This window comes from Pinus tabuliformis, chromosome 5_2 (assembly GCF_031772625.1).
Source record: "Pinus tabuliformis cultivar Carrire ecotype Pingquan chromosome 5_2, CPIR1, whole genome shotgun sequence".
Lineage (NCBI taxonomy): Eukaryota > Viridiplantae > Streptophyta > Pinopsida > Pinales > Pinaceae > Pinus > Pinus tabuliformis.
The window spans coordinates 215,149,474-215,173,041 of NC_142306.1; positions in this window are offsets into that span (position 1 = coordinate 215,149,474).

Sequence of the window (23,568 nt, forward strand, 5' to 3'; positions counted from 1 at the left end):
GTAGTTGATAGTGCCACTACAGATTGTTTCTTACTCATCCAACTTACTGCACCTCCAAATAGGTTAAACACATACCCACTTGTAGATCTTCTCTGATCCAGATCTCCAGCCCAGTCTGCATCAACAAAACCATGAATATCCAACATTCTGTCCAATCCTGGTCTTCCTTGGTAGCACAAACCATAATCACTAGTGCCACGCAAATACCTGAAAACTCGCTTCACTGCTGTCCAATGCTCCTTCCCAGGGTTTGACATAAACCTGCTCAATACTCCCACAGCATGTGCAATGTCTGGTCTAGTACAGACCATTGCATACATCAGGCTACCGACTGCACTTGCATATGGAACACGGGACATGTCCTCTTCCTCTTCTTGTGTCTTGGGACACTGTTCAGCAGATAACCTCACACCTACAGGAATAGGAACCTTCACCGGTTTACTATCCTGCATATTAAACCTCTGCAATATTGTCTCGACATACTTCCTCTGGTTTAACCAGAGCTTCCTCTTTGCCCGATCTCTTTTAATTTCCATGCCCAAAATATAGTTTGCAGCACCAAGATCTTTCATGTCAAATTTGGAGGACAATTGGGTCTTCAAATCTTGGATAATTTCTTTGTCATTTCCAACCAACAACATATCATCCACATACAAGACCAGATAAATAACACGGTCACCAATTAATTTAAAATACACACAATGATCTGCTTTGCTTCTGGTGAAGCCAAGTCCCCGTATAAATGTATCAAATTTCTTATACCACATCCTTGGTGACTGTTTTAACCCATACAGAGACTTCTTTAACTTGCATACCAGTTCTTTCTTACCCTTCACCGCAAAGCCTTCAGGTTGCTTCATGTAGATTTCCTCTTCCAAATCCCCGTGAAGAAATGCTGTCTTCACATCCATCTGTTCTACCTCAAAATCAAAAGCAGCAACAACAGATAAAAGTAATCTAATAGAAGCTACCTTGGCAACAGGAGAAAAAATATCACCAAAATCAATTCCCGGCACCTGGGAATAACCTTTTGCTACCAACCGAGCTTTGTATTTCTCCACCTTTCCTTCTGCATTAGTCTTCTTCTTGAACACCCATTTGCTGCCAATGGGTTTCCTTCCAGCCGGCAACTCTACCAGATCCCAAGCCTCATTTTTGTGCAAAGATGCCATTTCATCAACCATGGCCTCTTTCCAGAGTTTTCCATCCTCTGAATCCACTGCTTCCTTCACAGTTCTGGGATCATCATCAGTAACAGACAAACAAAATTTGAACTGAAAGCAGATGGACTATACCTTTCTGGCTGCCTTCTTTCTCGACCTGATCTTCTAACACCCGGAGTTAGTGGCTCTTCATCTTTTGATTCCTCCTCTGCTGCAGAGTCTGATTCTTCCTCCTTTGGCTCAAACTCTATCTTCTCAGGTTCCTTTGGTTGGACTTCATGTTGAATAACATCTTTTACCTCTCTGAGCACCACATCTCGGCTGTACACAACCTTCCGTGTGACTGGGTTCCAAAGCTTATAACCCTTTAAACCATCCTTATACCCAATAAAGATGCACTTTTCAGATTTACTATCCAACTTGGTTCGTTTCTCCTTTGGAACATGTACATATGCATCACATCCAAATACCCTCAGATGTGAAAGAGAGGGTTTCTTACCAGTCCATACTTCTTGTGGAGTCTTATCTTCCAACGCTGATGAAGGTGATCTGTTGATCAGGTAACATGCAGTATCCACCGCCTCTGCCCAGAATTCCTGTCCTAACCCAGCACCACTGAGCATGCTTCTTGCCCTTTCCATCAACGTCTTGTTCATTCCTTCTGCGACTCCATTTTGATGAGGTGTATATGGAGTAGTCTTCTGCCGTGATATACCACGCTTCTTACAAAATTCTTCAAATTCCTTGCTGCAAAATTCTCCACCATTATCTATCCTCAGCACCTTTATCTTCTTCTCTGTCTGATTTTCCACCAGAGCCTTAAATTCTTTAAACCTGTCAAAGACTTCAGATTTCTTCTTAAGGAAATATATCCATGTATTCCTTGAGAAGTCATCTATGAATGATACATAGTACACAGACTTACCTAGTGATGGAACCTTCACAGGTCCAAACACATCACTGTGCACAAGCTCTAATATCTGTTTCGTCCTCTTACTACCAGAGGGGAAACTCACTCGATTCTGCTTCCCATACACACAATTTTCACAGAAATCAAAATCCAGAGAGCTATCATTCATACCTTCTACCATACCTTTACCATGAAGTATTCGAAGGCCCTTCTCTCCAATATGTCCAAGCCTTTGATGCCACAACATGGTCTTCTCTCCAGAGACCACTAGATTTTCTACTCCATTTTCAGGAACCATAGAACTATTGCACCCATCAACAACAGTGCTACCTTGCAGCTTGTACAGAGTTCCAATCCGAACTCCCCGCATCAATATCAGTGCTCCTCGAACCATCTTGCAGGTATCTTTCTCGAACACCGTCTTTACACCTGCATCATCCAACTTGCTTACAGAAATAAGATTTCTGGCCAATGCAGGAATATGTAGAACACCCGGAAGTGTTCTAACCCTTCCACCTTGCAACTTCAACTTTACTTTTCCCCGACCAATGATTCTAGCCTTCCTATCATCTCTTAAGAAGACATCACCACCATCGTATTTCTCATACTCACAGAACCACTCTCTATGGGGAGTGAAGTGAAAGGATGCACCTGAGTCAATCAACCATGCCTCATGATCTACATGTGTACTTGAAGAAGCCAAGTACACATCCCCACCTTCATCTGAGGTGGTTTTCGCCTCTGCAGAAGGAGCATCATCAGATCCCTTTCCTTTATCAGGAGCTTTAGATTTACAATCCCTTCTGAAGTGCCCTTCCTTTCCGCATTTCCAGCACACCACCTTTGTAGGTTTTCCTGGAGATTTAGATCTCCCTCTAGATTTAGATCTCCCACTCGATGACTTATTTTTGTTTCTGTTCTGGGACCGTCCTCGTACAGACAAGGCATCACCATTCTAGTTGTCCATATTCTTCCGTCTCATCTCCTCCGTCAGCAAGGCTGAGACTATTTCATCAAACTGCAAAGTAGTTGCATTGCTACCTATTGCAATAACCAGACTATCCCACGAATCTGGTAGAGAACACAATAGACTGATGCACTTATCTTCATCTGAAATTTTAATATCAACAGATAATAACTGACTTACCATAGTATTAAACGCATTCAGATGCTCTGTCACCGAGTCTCCATCTTTCATCCTCAGGTTATACAGCTTTTTCCGCAGGAACAATTTATTCACCAGAGACTTAGATTGGTACAAAGTCCCTAACTTGACCCACAAAGCCTTCGCCGTAGCTTCCCCTGATACATTCAACAATACTGAATCTGAGACACACAATCGTATTGTGCTCTTTGCCTTCCGATCCAACTTCTTCCATTCTTCATCGGTCACTCCCGATGGTTTAGTACCCGGATCTACCGCGATCCACTGATCTTTATCCACCAACAGATCCTCCATCTTGAGTTTCCACAACTCAAAATTCTGACCATTGAACTTCTCAATCTCGATCTTTCCACTGCTCGCCATCTTCTTTCACCACCAGAATCGATCTCGCAGATCTCCCACTGAATAGGGTCTACCACAGGCCCGAGCGAAACCCCTCAGCAACAAAGGCGTCCCCTTGAAGCCAAAACAGCTCCGATACCAAATGTAGGTTTTAACCCTATACAGAAAATTACCTGCATACGAATTCTTAAACAAAGAAAATAAACAATGCGAGAGCATAACCCATAAAACACATATGCACAAAGATTTTTCCCTGGATCCCAAAACCGGAACTACCAGCTTGATTTTTCATTATGTTCCTTTCAATGTTACAATACATATTTATACATGCCGAAGCATCCAATACCATGGACCGAAAAACCATCGCGTCCAATACCATGTGCGAAAATCATGCACAAAACCATAGGTAGGTTCGCCCAACCTAATATAGGGTCCAATTTTTTTTTTCCCGGGGCGCTGCCCCGAACCCCGTAGAGGGGGGCTACCCGCCCCCCTCAAAACCCCCGGACAGGGGGGGCTGCCGCCCCCCCCTGTGACCCCCCCGCTGCGCAATCGGCGTAACGAAGGGGGGCTACCGCCCCCCTCTAACCCCCCGTTTAACTACGTAGGTTAGTCGTGGAAAGAATATAACACAACCCAACAGTAATTACGCGAAAGGTGTTCCTATGATGGGTTTGGATGAGCAGATTCAACCAATAGTAGAGGCTTAATTTCTTCCTCCTCTATCCAACAATTTTTTAACACATGGCAAAACACAACAGTTATAAAGTTTGGTGAAAACACAAAAATTAGAAATTTTTAGCAATGTGCAATCCTTTTCCAAGACTATGTAATGACATCGATGATTTTGGAAATTACATCCAAAAAGATTCATTGCATATTTTGGAAATTACACGATGAGTAATACCTAAGAATACTAAATAAAATCACGAAAAGAAAAACATCAAATTGGAAACCTTACTCTTGTATAGTGCACATGGGTATACACATGCTTTTTCTATAGAGTGACTCTTTAATAAATCTTTATTGAATGACTCTTGATTTTTGATATCCAAACAAAGCCAATCAAAAGTTTAATATTTTTTAATGTTTAAAATATAAGTTATACAAAATTGAGATGAAGACACTCTAACAAAATATTGTATTCCAATGAACCAATTAACATTAAGAAGTTATAGGTCTTTAAATGATAAATGGAACAAAATTATATATACATTAAGAAATTAAAGGAAAAATAAGCATCACGACTCTTGATTTTTGATATCCAAACAAACCCAATTAAGAGTTTAATAGTTTTTAATATTTAAAATATAAGTTACACAAAATTGAGATGAAGACACTCTAACAAAATATTGTAATCCAATGAGCCAATTAACAATAAGAAGTTACAAGTCTTTATTTCTCCGAAAAATAATCTTTCCTAATTTTCAAACCAACCAACTAGGCCTTCCATTTACAATAATTAAAAGTCTTCTTCCCCAGAGGACAAATTTCAGACTAAGCCCAAATTCAAGGGCCTAGCTTCAATATTTTGGATGATCCAATTCACAACTTAAAGTATGCAGAGTGACCAAATGGAATTTGACCTCAAATTCAAAGCTTCAGTTTAGTATTACACAGATTTTGCAGTATACATGGTGTCTAGATGGATACTAACCCCAAAATCAAGGTCTTAATTCAACTATTTTGCAGAGCCCATTTTACGTCAAGTATCCACAGTGCCCACTATAATATACAACAAGCATCTTAAAACTCATATGTTCTTCATACACAACTAAACTTAAAAGTACCCAAACGCAAATATATAGAAATCATCAAGAACTATAAGTTCTTAAATAAGAGAGCACCCAAAACCACCTAATTTTGTTCAGACTTATGCTATTTTACCTACTCTAATCTATATTTTACCTTAATTTTACTTGTCATCTACCATAATGATATGTTGTATAATAATTTGAAGATGATTGCTCACTTAGAATCTCTTTGATTGATAAAGTAATGATCCCAAAACATACACGATCTGCGAGGACCACGACATCGTTGGGGCATTGGAGATGGAATTTGCATCATAGATCCAAGGATTGATGTGGATTTTTCTGGATGCCAATTAGCAACGAAGTATTAAACTAATTGGATAGTTTATCATGGAAATTATGGGGTATAAGAAGTTTTAAATGAAAGTTTCCACTAGAATTTGTGACCATATGCAGCTTGCTCTAGCATGCACTTACAAGAAGAAGGATCTGTTCTCTCTAATTCCAATTTCCTTTGTGATTCTCGATGCCCAATTTGTTTCATTGTGTTGGGTGTTTTTGTGCATATCAGTAGGAAGCATGGGCGATATTTTAGAAATTATGAATGAAGATGTTGTTGATCCCAAGTTTCCAATACCGGGGAAGAGGAATGTGTTAATAACGAGTGCGCTTCGTTATGTGAACAATGTTCCACACCTTGGAATTCTGATAGAAAATGTAGCTTGATTTGGCCTCATCACCAAAACCTATGCCATGTGCCTATGGAGTCGTCATCGTCATCCTTATCTATTGTAGTCATCGAGGTTCCTGGTATGGTGAGAGTCTACGAAGATGGAACAATTAAATGCTTGGTCCTCCTAGCTATACTTCCCCCTTCTTCACCAATGATTGGTGTAATTATGACTTATGTTGCCACAGTTTCATGTCTTGAAGACCAAGGCGAGGAATTTCTTCTCGTTGACGCTGCAATTTTTTTTTACTGTGAAACAAGTCCACGCATAAAACTTCTAATCCAATTTTTTTGTTTCTCTCAACTCCTAGGAAATTTTAGAACTTCAGTCTCAAGTCCCGCAGAATATATTGCAAGATTTTTACCGTGCCATAAAACTTTTCATCCCATTGATTGAATTTTTGTTTGAATTAATAGATCCAATTATTAATAGAATAATAAAGCCAAGGTTAGGATTGACTCAAAATTATCATTTTGTGTTTCATTTTCATAGAATTACTTGACGCAAACAAATACCATCCATGGTGGATTAGAAATTACAACTGTAACAACGAACTTCACGCTCTTAAATCATGGGGCATATTTTATTGATGCTAATTTCACGTGAATGGTATTGTGCATCTCATAATAAGTCAAGACATATGCATGTGTTAGTTGGGTAATGGAAATGGAGTAACTATATGTCTTCCAGTAGACCCGAACCTTAAACATGGGCTAACCATTAAATTATTTATTTCCTATTCATACAGGAATATTATATTTAACTTCAATTAACCTATTGCCTATCTTTGAAAAATGTATATTAATTTTCTCGAACTTCCAGAAGATTAGCAGCTGCACTTTTAACAGTTTTAAATACCTTTTAATAATAAAAAAAAAACAATAACAAATTTGTAGACTATTTCCCTATCTCCATTAAACTAAACAAAACAAATTTGCTGACTATTTCTATCTAACACCAAATGTCTTGCTGACAAATTTCCTACTAGATTTGAAGCTTGCATAGAAGTTAAACATCTCCATTTTAAAAATGGAACCAAAACTCCAATGAATGGAAGACATATCAGTGACATTTCGAAGGATAGCAAATTGGTGAATGGATGTTGGAATGATATAGGGTCGGCAAATATTTTGACAGAAATTGGGAAAGCGGGATTAGAGAGGCCAAACCCGTTGTGCAGCCTAGGGAATGTGCCATTGGCCTTATCGATCTTTATATAATATTTAATTTATTAGAAATAAGAGATTTTAATGTTTAGTGATTTAGTTTTTCAAAATAATCGAATTCCAAATATGTTATTCCTTTGGTGTACCTTTTCACATTTAGGAGAAATTGCTAGTTATTTCCTTGTTAAAGTTAAAATATATCATTTTCAGCTTTTAATTAATTAAAAAAGCACTCCATTATGTCCACTATATCCAAAATATCACACATTCATATTACTTTCCACTACAAGGAAGACGTCTAAATCCTTTACTATCTAAAATCATTTCAATGTGTGCTTTCAATAAAGTACATGAATATTAATATTAATATTGAATAAGTATTTTAATATCAATTTTGTACATATAGAGAAATAAAATGAAATATTTTTATGTTAATCATAAATGAACAAAATTCTTCAATTCTTATTAATCAAAGGTGGATTTATATTGTGATTCTTTAAAGGTTTAATATAGAATTGACAGGTAATAGTATATATATATATATATATATATATATATATATATATTTCTCTTTATGAATATGAAGGGGAATGTTAGTAACATTTAAATGTGGAGTATGTGAATCATAAATAAAATATTTCAATGTCAATTATGTATATACCAACATAGATCCCTTTTCACCACTAATATAGCGAGTGTTAAGAACAATTACATCCAAGGTAAAGGCTTGTCCTATTCTTTATAAGTTGACGACACATTGCATAAGATTGTAGAAACAAATGCAAGTGATATTGTTCAGGGGCGTAGTGTTGAAATAAGAAAGAAAATATGGAAAAAGAAGAAAAGAAGAAATAATACAATTTGCCTCTGGAATTTGGTTTGAAGTAGAAAATAATTATGTTGCTATTGACAAAGAAATTAATACATATTTGAATTCTATAAACATGTTTGAAAATTTTCTAATAAATAAGTAGTTGTTGTTAAGAATTGACGCACAACAATGAACAAAGCTCTGCATAAAGAGATAAAAAAGGCTAATGAAGCCAAGTTTGCTCGATGTCAAGCTTTGTTTTCAAATTTTGATTTTGATATCGAACATAGTGAAGGTGGACATAATATCATTCTATATCTTTTGAGTAGAGACCATTTACAGGCAAGCGAGTGTGGATCTCAAGCAAGCAGGCAAGTAAACCATAGTTACCAATATAAATCATCAATATATATATATATATATATATATATATATATATATATATATATATATATAATTTTATTTTTGTAAGTTTATCAACTATATATATATATATAGAGAGAGAGATTATATCCTATGAATATTGTTTTCTATTTCTAAACATCATGAGACATGTATTAACATTTTAATGTATAGAATGTGAATCATATATAAAATATTTCAACATCAACTATGTGTATAATACATAAAACAAGTGAAGTAAAAATAATATTAGAGTTAAAACATTGTTTTAGTGTGTTGTTCAAAACGAACATAGGTTAATCTTTAACCCTGGATCTACTAAGAACAAGAAGAGTCATTGTATGTCTTTCCTCAAATTTTTCACTAGAAAAAGGTTAATGTCTTGAGAGATTTGATCCCTCTATACACTTGGTGTTAAAATTTAATCAATTTAAATATAATATATAATAAAATAAAATTCTTTAACTTGAGATTAACTAATTAAATTAAAGTCTCTAAAAGTGGATACCAAATTTCTTTGATCGATGAGTGGGTTATTTATTCAATTCCTATGCAATACTTGTAATTACACCCAAGGTGTTCCTATGATGGGTTTGGCTTAGCAGATTCAACCAATAGTAGAGGCCTAATTTCTTCCTCCTCTATCCAACAATTTTTTAACACATGGCAAAACACAACAATTATAAAGTTTGGTGAAAACACAAAAATTAGAAAGTTTTAGCAATTTGTAATCCTTTTCCAGGACTATGTAATGACATTAATGATTTTGGAAATTACATCCAAAAAGATTCATTGCATATTTTAGAAATTACATGATGAGTAATACCTAAGAATACTAAAGAAAATCAAAAAAAGAAAAACATCAAATTGGAAATTTTACTCTTGTATGGTGCACATGGGTATACACATGCTTTTTCCATAGAGTGACTCTTTAATAAATCTTTACTGAATGACTCTTGATTTTTGATATCCAAACAAAGCCAATCAAAAGTTTAATATTTTTTAATGTTTAAAATATAAGTTATACAAAATTGAGATGAAGACACTCTAACAAAATATTGTATTCCAATGAACCAATTAACATTAAGAAGTTATAGGTCTTTAAATGATAAATGGAACAAAATTATATATACATTAAGAAATTAAAGGAAAAATAAGCATCACGACTCTTGATTTTTGATATACAAACAAACCCAATTAAGAGTTTAATATCTTTTAATATTTAAATTATAAGTTACACAAGAATGAGATGAAGACACTCTAACAAAATATTGTAATCCAACGAGCCAATTAACAATAAGAAGTTACAAGTCTTTATTTTGCCCCAAAATAATCTTTCCTTTTTCAAACCAACCAACTAGGCCTTCCATTTACAATAATTAAAAGTCTTCTTCCCCAAAGGACAAATTTCAGACTAAGCTCAAATTCAAGGGCCTAGCTTCAATATTTTGCATTATCCAATTCACAACTTAAAGTACGCAGAGTGACCAAATGGAATTTGACCTCAAATTCAAAGCTTCAGTTCAGTATTGCACAGATTTTGCAGTATACACGGTATCCAGATGGATACTAACCCCAAAATTAAGGTCTTAATTCAACTATTTTGCAGAGCCCATTTTACAACAAGTATCCACAGTGCCCACTATATGATACAACAAGCATCTTAAAACTCCTATGTTCTTCATACACAACTGAACTTAAAAGTACCCAAATGCAAAATATAGAAATCATCAAGAACTATAAGTTCTTAAACAAGAGAGCACCCAAAACCACCCAATTTTGTTCAAACTTATGCTATTTTACCTACTCTAATCTATATTTTACCTAAATTTTACTTGTCATCTACCATAATGATATGTTGTATAATAATTTGAAGATGATTGCTCACTCAAAATCTCTTTGATTGATAAAGTAATGATCCTAAAACATACACAATCCGCTAGGAGGACCACGACATCGTTGGGGCATTGGAGATGGGATTTGTGTCATAGCTTTGAGAATTGATGTGGATTTTTATGGATGCCAATCAACAACGAAGTATTAAACTAATTAGACAATTTATCTTGGAAATTATGGGGTACAAGAAGTTTTAAATGAAATTTTCCACTAGAATTTGTGACCATATGTAGCTTGCTCTAGCGTGTGCTTCCAAGAAGAGGGATTTGTTCTCTCTAATTCCATGTTCCTTTGTGATTCTCGATGCCCAATTCCCTTCATTATCTGGGGTATTTTCGTGCATATCAGCAGGAAGCATGGGTGATATTTTAGAAATTATGAATGAAGATGTTGATGCTCCCAAGTTTCCAATGTGATCCAAAACGTATCTAACATAGACTTCTAAGTCTATGAATGTTCCTCATAGAGGAAAATGAAAGTCAAAGGATTCTCTTGGAAATAGTATCATTGCATAGATCTCTTCATTCTGGATCTAACACAATTTTAATGGGGTAAAACGGACTCCAGATGGAGATATTGTAAAAAGAAAGTTGCCCATTGTCCTTTGAAAAGGAGGCATTTTCTTATTAAATGGGAGTTAAGAGAAATAAAGGCTTTCTATGGAAAAATCGCATCGGAAGGTTCAAAGGGAGGACTTAGACCAAAGGCCTTAAGGACCCTCGACTAGCAATCTCCGATATATCGCATCGGAGGAAGGCCTGCATGCGATATCGGAACCCTGGGTAAGCTGAAATGTGATATGCCGACATTGCGACGAGCGATATGCGACTGCGATCGTTGATTGGCATCGGTGATATATATAAATATCGTTGGCACAAACCATTGGGCCGTTGCGATTGCGATATGTGATGCACCGATATCAGTGATCGTCGATCGCAACCACATAAAGAGTCATTGACACATGCCTGCAACGATTGTGATTTGCGATCAGAGCACGGACCCGATGGGTTTATAAATGTGATTGAATATAATTTGAAATCCTGAATTAGGGATTTCTTTATATTTTCCCATGTATTGGGCTTTTGGCCATACGCAATGCAATTGCGATATGCAATGAAAGGACGGACCCAAAAGGCTTATAGGGGTGATTTCATATTATTTGAAGTCCATATTTTCGGATTTCCAGTGTATTCCCATGTATTCATGTTTTTGGCCATTTCTTGGGTTTTAATAATTCCACCTATGCGATTTCGATTTGCGATGGCAAGACAGACCCGATAGGTTTATCAATGCGACTGAATGTATTTTGAGTTCTGATTAAACGGCTCATGATGCATTTTCCTGTCTATTTCCATTATTTGGCTATTTTGGCCAGAGGAAGGCAAAACGATCAATTGGCCATGCCCACCAATCCCTTTCTATTTGTAAATGGATTCCTGTAATGAAACAGTCGGTCTTCAATGATGGAGGCGACTGTAATTGCTGTATTACAAAAAGCATAGGGAGCTCAATTGACAGGGAGGTTGAAGGTTGTTGATATTTGCTTGGAGGTGAAGCGAAGCACTGAGAACACAGAGAGACAGAGTTATGCTCAAGAGAAGTGCAGAGAAGCCCAAGGGGCTCAAAGATGCTTGAACACTGGGTGTAAGCCCGGAGGAGGCAGTCTACGGAGTCGGGGTGACTCAGAAGCAGAGGATCACTTGGAGGTCAAGCGAAACCAGAAGCTTGTGAGAGCCAAGAGCTAGAGCCAGAGCTGAGAGCCAAAGCCAAAGCCAGAGCTAGAGCCGAGAGCCAGAGCCAAGAACCGAGAGCCAGAGAGACAAATGGTCAGGGATAAAAATGGTATTTTAAGCCCAATGGTTCAGTCGTAACCTATTGGAGTTGAGTGTGGAACTTGTAAAAGATTCAGCCATAATTCCAAAGAGCCTAGTCGAGTTGACTAGAGCTCACATAGACGTAGCCCAAGGTATCAGGGTGAACTCCATATTAAACTTGCTGTCTTATGGTTTGTTTACTTGTTGCATCTTGTTGCTATGTGTATGATGTTTATTTGCTCCACTATTTCATTGTTATATGCTACATATCAGTTTTAAGCAAATAAACAGTTAAGGGCAATCAAAAGCATACACCTAGTTCAAGTTCTTTTAATTCCACAAATTGTCAAGCATAAGAATAGATCTTGGGAATATATAAGCTTTGGAGTGGGAGAGGTTCTTGTAAGCCTGATAAGAATCCTTTTAGTGCCCCATCTTTAGATCACAATGTCGGGGAAGAGGAATGTGTTAATAATGAGTGCGCTTCATTATGTGAAAAATGTTCCGCACTTTGGAAATCTAATTGAAAATGTAGCTTGCTTTGGCCTCATCATAACTCAACTGTAGATACACCAAAACCTATGCCATGTGCCTATGGAGTCGTTGTCATCATCCTTATCTATTATAGTCATTAAGGTTCCCCATATGGTGAGAGTCTACGAAGATGGAACAATTAAATGCTTGGTCCTCCTAGCTACAACTCCCCCTTCTTTACCAATGATTGGTGTAATTACTACTTATGTTGCCACAATTCTGTGTCTCGAAGACGAAGGCAGGGAATTTCTTCTCGTTGGTGCTGCAATTTTTTTTACTGCGAAACAAGTCCACGCATAAAACTTCTGATCCAATTTATTTGTTTCTCTCAACTCCTAGGAAATTTTAGTCTTCCAGTCTCCAGTCCTGCAGAATATATTGAAGGATTTTTACCATGCCATAAAACTTTTGATCCCATCAACTGAATTTTCATTTGAATTAGTAGATCCAATTATTAATAGAATAATAAAGCCAAGATTAGGATTGACTCGAAATTATCATTTTTTGTTTCATTTTCACAGAATTACTTGGTGCAAACAAATACCATCCATGGTGGATTAGAAATTACAACTGTAACAACGAACTTCATGCTCTTAAATCATGGGGCATATTTTATTAATGTTAAATGCACGTGAATGGTACTGTGCATCTCATAATAAGTCAATACATATGCATGGGTTAGTTGGGTAATGAAAATGGAGTAACTATATGTCTTTCAGTAGACCCGGGCCTTAAACATGGGCTAACCATTAAATTATTTATTTCCTATTAATATAGGAATATTATATTTAACTTCAATTAACTTGTTGCTTATCTTCAAAAAATGTATATTAATTTTCTCGAACTTCCAGAAGATTAGAAGCTTCACTTTTAATAGTTTTAAATACCTTTTAATAATAAAAAAAAAACAATAACAAATTTGCAGACTATTTCCCTATCTCCATTAAACTAAACAAAACAAATTTGCCGACTACTTCTATCTAACACCAAATGTCATGCTAACAAATTTCTTACTAGATTTGAAACTTGCATAGAAGTTAAACATCTCCATTTTAAAATGGAACCAAAACTCCAATGAATGGAAGACATATCAGTGACATTTGGAAGGATAGGAAATTGGTGAATGGATGTTGGAACGATATAGGGTTGGCAAATATTTTGACAGAAATTTGGAAAGTGAGTTTAGAGAGGCCAAACCCATTGTGCAGCCTAGGGAATGTGTCATTGGCCTTATTGACCTTTATATAATATTTACTTTATTAGAAATAAGAGTTTTTAATGTTTAGTGATTTGGTTTTCAAAATAATCGAGTTCCAAATATGTTATTCCTTCGGTGTACCTTTTCACATTTAAGGAAAATTGCTAGTTATTTCCTCGTTAAAGTTAAAATATATCATTTTCAACTTTTAGTTAATTAAAAAAACACTCCACTATGTCTTCTATATCCAAAATATCGCACATTCGTATTACTTTCCGCTACAAGGAAGACATCTAAATCCCTTAGTATCTAAAATCATTTCAATGTGCGCTTTCAATAAAGTACATGAATATCAATATTAATATTAAATAAGTATTTTAATATCAATTTTGCACATATAGAGAAAGAAAATGAAATATTTTTATGTTAATCATAAATGAATAAAATTTTTCAATTCTTATTAATAAAAGGTGGATTTATATTGGAACTATCAATGTTACAAGTTAATAACTCCGTATGGAGAGAGTTTTTATTCTATGTGTTTTGAGATTTGTGATTCTTTAAAGGGCTAATATAGAATTGACAGGTAATAGTATATATATATATATATATATATATATATATATATATATATATATATATATATATATCGATAAATGTTTTTTATTTTTATTTGTGAATATGAAGGGGAATGTTAGTAAGATTTAAATGTGGAGTATGTGAATCATAAATAAAATATTTCAATGTCAATTATGTATATACCAACATAGATCCCTTTTCACCACTAATCTAGCAAGTGTTAAGAACAATTAAATCTATCGAGGTGCTAATTCTTTTAGAGTGAAAAATTTGGAAAATAATTTTCACCATGAAATATTTGATACTTCTTTGTGCCTTAAAGATGTGTGGTTAAAATGGATCTATACCGATTCATATATATATATATATAATTTGAATTTTTGAATGCATAAATGGATTCAATGCCTTGAAAATCCTCTTAGACACTTATATTTTGTAGATTACAAAGTTTAAACTCTCCATTCAAAAAAATCTTTGCCAAAATTTAGACAGAAGTGACGAAAAATATATCTGAAAAAATGACCAAAATAATAGTGAGACTATCTGAAATGTTTTAAACACAATAATTTATTTATTTTTCAATTACTTTATATAATATATAAATAGTTAACATTGATATATTTTATTTATGGTTTACTTTGTCATATTAAAATGTTTTTCTGTCATTAGTATATTTTTGAAAACATATCAATACCTACATCGAATTCTTTTTTATTATTAATATTTTAAATGCCACATATTATTTTTATACTAAGGATTTATGAACTACACATCTCTCTTTTATTATACTTATTATGATTAAAGATTGATATTTTACTCTAAAGTAGTTATGCCATTTTTTTCTTTTAATTATATTGATTAATTAAAAATAATCATATGAAGAAGGGACATATAAAATGAGTTATGTGTTTTGGGCACATCGTCTTGATAAGTCATGGTATTCACTTGTGGTGTTGTAACAAATCCTATTTGCAAATTAAGAATCTCCATGATAAACGAGGTGAATTTCCATGATTAAAAATCTTGTTAATTTAAAGGAAAGTTGTAATTTATTTATTATTACTAATTTATTTATTTATTTTAGGAATGTAACGTGTGTCATGAAATAATGTTTTGATATTTATTATATATTGAAGCTCTAAGGGTTATCTCAACTGATCGAGTCCTTGTTGTTGAGTATCTCACCGATCGGGAGGTCACAGGGTCAATTCTCCTCGACGCTCTTGGGGTTAGGCCCTGCTAGTCTGGCTGGCGAGCTTTAAAAGATTCCCTTTGAGGTTGATCTGACCAGATTTTCCGTGGATGTAGCAACCACCCAATGTCTGTGAACCACCCGTAAAAAATAAATAAATAAATAAAAATAAAAATTGATGCCTATCAACACTTATTAGCCACTCCATTTATATGGTTGTGCTAGTTATGGCCATATCTATATATATATATATATATATATATATATATATATATATATATATATATATATATATATATATATATATATATATATATATATATATATATATATATATATATATATATATATATATATCTAGAGAGATATATATATATATATATATATATATAACAAGCCTTTTAACTATGAATATTCACTCCTACTTTTCCATGAACATGCCTATAAATAAATTTCCTTATAATATCATGGATTAGCTGTATGCTATCCCCCTAGGAATATCTCAAAAATCCCACTAAATTTTTTGAGTTTGGTTGAGTTTTGTCACTGGGGTATTTTGTCAAACAATTTGCATGTACATGATTGTAGGTGCACTTTTAATATTTTAAATTCCAAATAGAGATACACAGTGCCCAAAAGAGACTAATAAAGACTTCAAACTAGCAACATGTAATTTATATCACACTTAGAAAATATAAAATCCATGAAAGAAGCTTGTAACAACAATTCAATTCCATGTTTATAATATGATATGAACTTTACAAGGCAAGAAAATGAAGAACCTGGGTATGTTCCAACAATATGATGTCATTGATTTCTTCTAGCATCTTGGATAGACACAAAGAAAGGCACTCAAGCCTCTTCAAACAACAACTCGGCCCCTACACTAGGACAATAACTCAACACCTTCACCGAAGTAATCAGTCTCCACAAAATGATTGTACATCATAGTCCACTTGCCCAACTAGGTAGTGAGGCTCATGGCCCTTTATAGTAGGTGTAAACTCAACCTCTTTGATGGAAAAAATCAACATCCTTTAAGATGACAAAATCAACCAGATCAACAGTGACTCCCTACACCAACTTGACCAACACACAAAGATGAACTCAACCCTTCTTTAATTATTGAACTAGGCACACACAAATATGGAACTTGGCCTCTTTAAAATAGTAGAACATGACCCCCATAGAAAAGTTGAAATGACCAACTAATAGTAGAGGCAAACTTGGTCATATTACCGCAACAGAGAGATGTAACTTGGCCTTACAATATTTCTTAGAAACTCATCAACTGATAACATCTTTGAAACTTAATCCATTTCTATATTTCCCTCTTCTCTATAAAAAATTAAGCCCAACGTCAAAATCTAAGTGATTTCGCTCCAATACTAGCTAGGGTGTATAGTTTCAACACTGAAACCAACAACTAGAATGAGGGTTTCCAAATACCCTAGTCTCTTTATCAAGAGCTCTCCAAACTTCTAGTTTTCAAGTGAGTGAATGGAAGATTGAGGAGGTACTCCTCATTTTCGCATTTCTATAACTCACTTGACTCTTTTGTCATCCTTTTACCTTTTATTTTATTAGTAAATTCACTTTAGTGGGTTTTCTCACTTTATAATTTAAAAGTGACTTTTCGTTACCCTAGGATCCATGTCCCCATTTCCCCCCTTTAACTTTTATAAGGTTCTCTTTTAGGTGAATTGTGTTCCCTTGATTAATTTTCTCATCCTATCCTACATGAACATAATTGCGTTAGCAGAATCATCCCTTTATGCCTCCTAAGTAGACAAAGACATTAAAATCCTCCCCACCCAAGATTGCTTGTCCTTCAACAAAATTCAATCTGAGATGTTGGAGAACTTTTTCTCCTTCCCATGTGGTGTCTTTGACTGGAAAATATTTCAATTTAACTAGGTATTATTTAACGGTCCTATTTCTTAGCTTCCACTCCCCTACCTCCAAAATTTCCTTTGGGACTAGAATCAATTCCTTTTATTCATAAAATGGTGGAAACTTAGTAGAAGTGACAATTTGTTTCCCCAGGGCCTTCCTGAGGCATCAAAAAATGGAATACATTGTGTATCTTACACCCATTTGGAAGCTCCAACTCATAGGCCACTTTTCCTATGTGTCTCACAATTTGGTAGGGTCCATAGAGTCTAGGTTCAATTTCTCTTCCCCCTTCCTTTTAAGTGAGGATTTTCACTGGGGTTGTAGACAAAGATATACCAGGTCTCCAACCTTAAATATATGCTCCAACTGATTCCTATTTGCATAAATCTTTTGTTTATTCTGAGCCATCTACAAATTATCTTTTAGGAGTTGCACTATGTCCTATCTCTCCTAAATCTAGTACTTACCTATAGGTGCCCTACTGTCTCTAAACACCTAATACATTTTGGTTCATCATATCCATACAAGGATCTAAAGGGAGACATACCAATCAACATATGATAACTGGTATTATAATAATGCTCTCCCAAGTGAAACCACTTTGTTCAAGATTTTTTTTGGTCCAACACATAGTTTACCATATAACCCTCTAGCCATTTGTTTGCTATCTTAGTATTCCCATCATTTTGTGGGTGGTAACTAGTACTTGACGTTAACTTTGTCCCAAACAACCTAAACAACTCTTGCAAAAATCCCCCCCATGAACTTGTTGTCCTTGCCATTGAAAATGGTATTTGGTAGCCCATGCTATCAGAATATCTCTCTGAAAAATAACTCTACCACCTATTATGACGAATATCAGAAATATATGATGAAGAAGTGTGAAAACTTCATGAGTCAATCAACCGCCACATAAATTTAGACCTTCCCCTACACCTAAGATAACCCGATAATGAAATCCATCGAAATGATTTCCCATTTTTACTTTGGTATGGGAAGTGGTTGAAGTAGTCCTGCAAGATGAATGGGCATTGCTTTATCCTATTGGAAGATGCTGCACTCCATAGAAAATCTCAATACATATATCTTAAGGCCGTTCCATGTGAATCTTTCCCTAATCTTCCTATAAGTTTTCAAGTACACAAGATGCCCTACCAGTGGTGAGATGCACATTTCTTGCATGATCTTTTATTTAAGCAGACTTTAGTACCAGGTAGATTTTATATTTGTAATAAATAATTCATGTTTGACATGGTACCTATTATTGTTAATCATCCCATAAAGGATCTTACAAGTAAATTTGTTCTTGGAGTAATCCACTCGTAGAATATATTTCTAGTCAGTTGAAATTTCCATCAAAGAGAGAGTGGGTGGAATTTTGGAAGGGCATCATCTACCACATTGCTTTTTCCCTTAACATACTCAATCTCGAAATCATAATTTTGAAGCTTACTAATACATTTTTTTTATGCTCACTCAATTCTTTCTACTCCATGAGGAACCTTAGGCTACTGTGGTCTATTTTCACCTTAAATATATTCCCCACCAAGTACAATTTGAACTTGGTCAGTGCATGCATGATGGCCAACATCTTGTTATCATATATCAAATAATGCCACTCATATTACCTAAGTTTTTGACTCTCAAAAACAATGGGATGGTTATTCTACATCAACATGACTCCTATCCCTATCCTTGATGCATCACACTCAAGCACAAATGGTTGAGTGAAGTTTGGTAATGCTAGCACAAGACATTAACTCATCAACTAATTCGTCTTCTCAAAGGTTGGATGTGCCTCCTCTATCTAAAAAAAATCCCCCTTCTTAGTGAGGTATGTAAGAAGTGTTGTCAACTATGAGGACCCATTAACAAACTTCCTGTGATAGGTGTATAGTCATAGGAATATTTTTAATTATATCATGTTCTTTGGGGTGGGCTACTCGATGATTGCCCTAAATTCTCTTGGTGTATCTGGACCCCATTTTCCCTGATCACATGGCCCAAATAAGGCATCTTAGTCATACCAAACTCACATTTGGAATCTTTTTCTTAGAGATGCTATTGTTTTAGGATTCCCAACACCTAGTCCAAATGCTTGTGATGATATTCCCAAGTCTCACTATATATGCATATGCCATCAAAGAAAACTGACAAATACTTATGCAATTTTTTATTGAACACATGGTTCTTGCAGGACTAAAATGTAGCAGGGGCATTGGTTAACCCAAATGGCATAACCAAAAATTCATAGTGCCCATAATGGCATCAGAAATCAGTCTTCGAGATATCATGTTCCCAGACTCTCATTTGATGGTAGCCAAAGTGAAGATCTATCTTCGAGAAGTATTTGGCTCCCTTCACTTCATCCATAAGCTCATCAATCCTTGGAATCAAATATCTGTTCTTGATTGTTTTCTTATTAAATTCCTGATAATTGATACACAGCCTAAAGGTTCCATGTTTCTTCATGGACAACACTGCCGAAGAAGTAAAGGGACTAGAACTATGACAAATGTGGCCAACTACAAAAAATATTTGATGGTCCTTTCAATATCATCCTTGTATACCTCAGGATTATAGTAAGGGCTAGTTATGACTTCCTAAACACCCTCCTCTAACTCTTTGACATGCTCAAATCCTCTATCTAGTGGTCTACCTAGAGGAATATTTCCAAATATGTTTTAATGTTTTTCGAGAAATGCCTAGATATCCTCTAGATATTTTTGAGGTTGATTTGGTGGCTTCTATTTAGAAAATAACATCTAATTTCCCATTCTATGTCTCCATGCCCCAACATTTCCTCCATACTATGAGATGAAACTATCTTGGGGGGATACTTATGCATGGATTTCAAAACTACCTTTTTTCCATCATGGTACGTGAAATTCATCTCCATACTCCTTTGATGTGTAGTGTGCCGCCTAATGGAATACAATGACTATAATATGAGTAAAACATTGGTATTCAATACATCCATCACAAAAAATTCATTTGTCAGTGTGTAATTTCCCATGATTTTTTTTAGATTGGGAATCCACCTAGTGCACCCCATATGATTTCCACCTAATATTACCATTATGAAGCCATAAAAATCCTCTATCAAAATATCCCTATGATCCACCATGGTTACGTCTATAAATTTATTGGATGCCCCACTTTCAATCACATTTTCATCTTATCTCCCAACAAAAACCTCTTGATTTTGAATATGTGGTATCTAGGAAGTCTTGACATGGATGCTTAATAGGTCCTTTATCCCTAGCCTGTGATGTCTCCTCACTTGTTGTCTGGTGTCCCTATTCATGTACCAACTCCTCTTCCTCCTTATCATTGTCATTATCTAAATAAACCCTTAATGTCATGGGTTTTATCAATCTTGTCTTTCCTTGTACCTTTGTGTCCTAGTGCTTAAGGATCTTGACAGGTAGAACATAGAATTTTCTTCATCAATTCTTTTAGGGTCTCCTCATCCACATTGGTTTCCCGGTACACTCCTTTTGAAATGGTTTAACTTATTTTTTCTTCTGGGGGATGATGGCTTGGGAGGAAATATACTTTTAGGAACATCATCTTGCATGTCTTTTCCTCTATTGACTACATCCTGTAGAGTGGCAGGCTTGTAAGCCTTACCCAACCTCACAAAGGTTCAAATAAACCCTCAAAAAATAGCATCACTAACCAAGCATCGAATATATCAATGACCATCACTGCCAGTATATGATAATCTGAGATATATCATTCTTGACTGGCATTTTGAATATCCATGATCTTGGGTCTAGGATAGAATCTTAGAATCTCTAACGCTACCAAACCAAGAATATCAACAAAGCTACTTTGCACAACGAAACAATATAAAGCAGTAAATCATACATGCACAAGTATATAGAAATTTTTACAAATTTCAACCCGACTTCATTATATTGATCAACATATAATAACAATTTCTAGGGCTCCCATATAAGGGATAATGACCCTCAATTATCCATAAGTAGAAGATTACAATATACACTAACAATCTCGTTGCAGTCTCTATGTCGTATCTCATCCTCTTAGCCCTTCACTCTCATTTTTCTCTCTAGCTTCCCCTTAGTCCATCAAAGGACAACACATAGAGTCTCCAGGACACGGGATTATCCAATCTTCTCTTCTAGCCTGGCCAATGCTTGAGCTCCATTCTGATATTATAATAGTCTCTTTCATCCATCAAAGAGCTACACATTAGGCTCCATGCTTCACACAACCTTCAACTATCAAGCTCTCATTATGACTGCTCATTAAGTTTGGGCCATCAACACCCTACCCTCCACCAATCTAATGAATCCCAATACTCCACTGTGAAATCTACTCCTAGAAGGGGTTTCTAACCACTAAGTTAAGCCCTTCAAATGGCTCCCAAAGGCTGCTATAGATATGTCCACACTAGGACATCCTCCCTAACACCAAATCAACCCAAACACATCATAACATACCTTGGTTTCAGAGATTTTTTATTGCTATAATTTTTTGCTCCTAATTAGGGCTTGTGACTCACTGTTACAACCCCCATAACCTTGCACAACTAGCCTTCTATAGACGTGGTCCCTTTGTACCTTTCTCCTATTGTTTAGGACTATGATGTAGGAAGAGTATTGACTTATATTAGGCCTCCCATCCCTCTCCTAGCTATCTAGAACTCCTCCATATCTCTATGACACCCTACAACAACCCTTAACACTCTTCAACTAGGCCTTTCAACCCCGTGCAAGGAGACTACCCTCTATGGCCCTCAAACAGAGGTACCCTATAGCAAAACTGCACCTCAAACAATCCTTATAACCCCTCTCGGTTATGCAACCTGATCCAACAATAAACTTGGACCTATGATAAAGGTGAAACATGCCCAAAACAACCTTAAACCTCCATCTTTTGTCCTTATTTTCCTATGGCCATCTCAAATATGAAATGATGATGATTTGATGCTATTTTATCTCTAAAATGATTCCATCCACCTTCAATTTACACACTTTAGAAGGGATCAACGAATTAGTGAAGAGACATGACTTTTGGCTAATTTCACTTCAAGCTTACATGACTTAAACACCCAAAAAATCATTGTCAACTTCAAAAATTCATATCTCATCAAGTACATCTCGGAATTTGATGATTCTTGAAGCGTTGGATTCTCCTTGTTGTCCTCTATCATCTCCATCCATCACATTTCCAAAATGTCTCAAGGTTTTGGTCCAAACATCGATGGGTGAAAAACCCCAACCTTGGGTTCCAATCCCACAAGTAACTCTTGTGGTGCTCCAACCTCCAAACCCTGAACCCTAGGGATTGGAGTACCTCCCAATCTACTCAAAATTCAACATGCTAGTGTTCTTGAGTTGTGCTAGCTCTCAAAAGTGAATCTATAGTTCCTTCTTATCAAAATGTTCAATGAGCTTCTATGTAAACACATCATATGTGGTTATGCTAGCATGAAAAGATATCACTAATCCATGGTACAACCATGGCCTCATCATCCAAATGTAACGTAGCCAACTTAATGGAACATGTCTCTATCATATGATGGATATGGAAATATGTGTTCAACTTCTAATCCCATGATCTAATTAAACACTTTGAGGATCCATGAAAACATAGGATCATCAGTTTCCTTACTGTCTTATGAAGCTCCTAGTTATGCATCATATACATCTTGGTTCCTTTAGGCTTGTTTTTCATCTTAGGTTGCAGAAGTCTATGAAAGTCATGGAAACTTGAAAGTATTGCCCCTACCTCCTATACTCCAAATATGCCCCAAAATGCTCCTCGTGATTTAATGGAACCATTTGGCCTACTGTTGCCTCATCTAAAAAATGTGGTAAAGTGGGTTTAGATGACTTTTTGTATATGTGGGTGGATTTTCATGGTGGTACATGCATGAACACCTTCTTTACTGTTATACCCTTCACCATTAATATGTTCCTTATTTTGTTGTTCCCCCTTTTGTTATTGGTTAATTTTCCCATCAACTCCATCATATCCTTA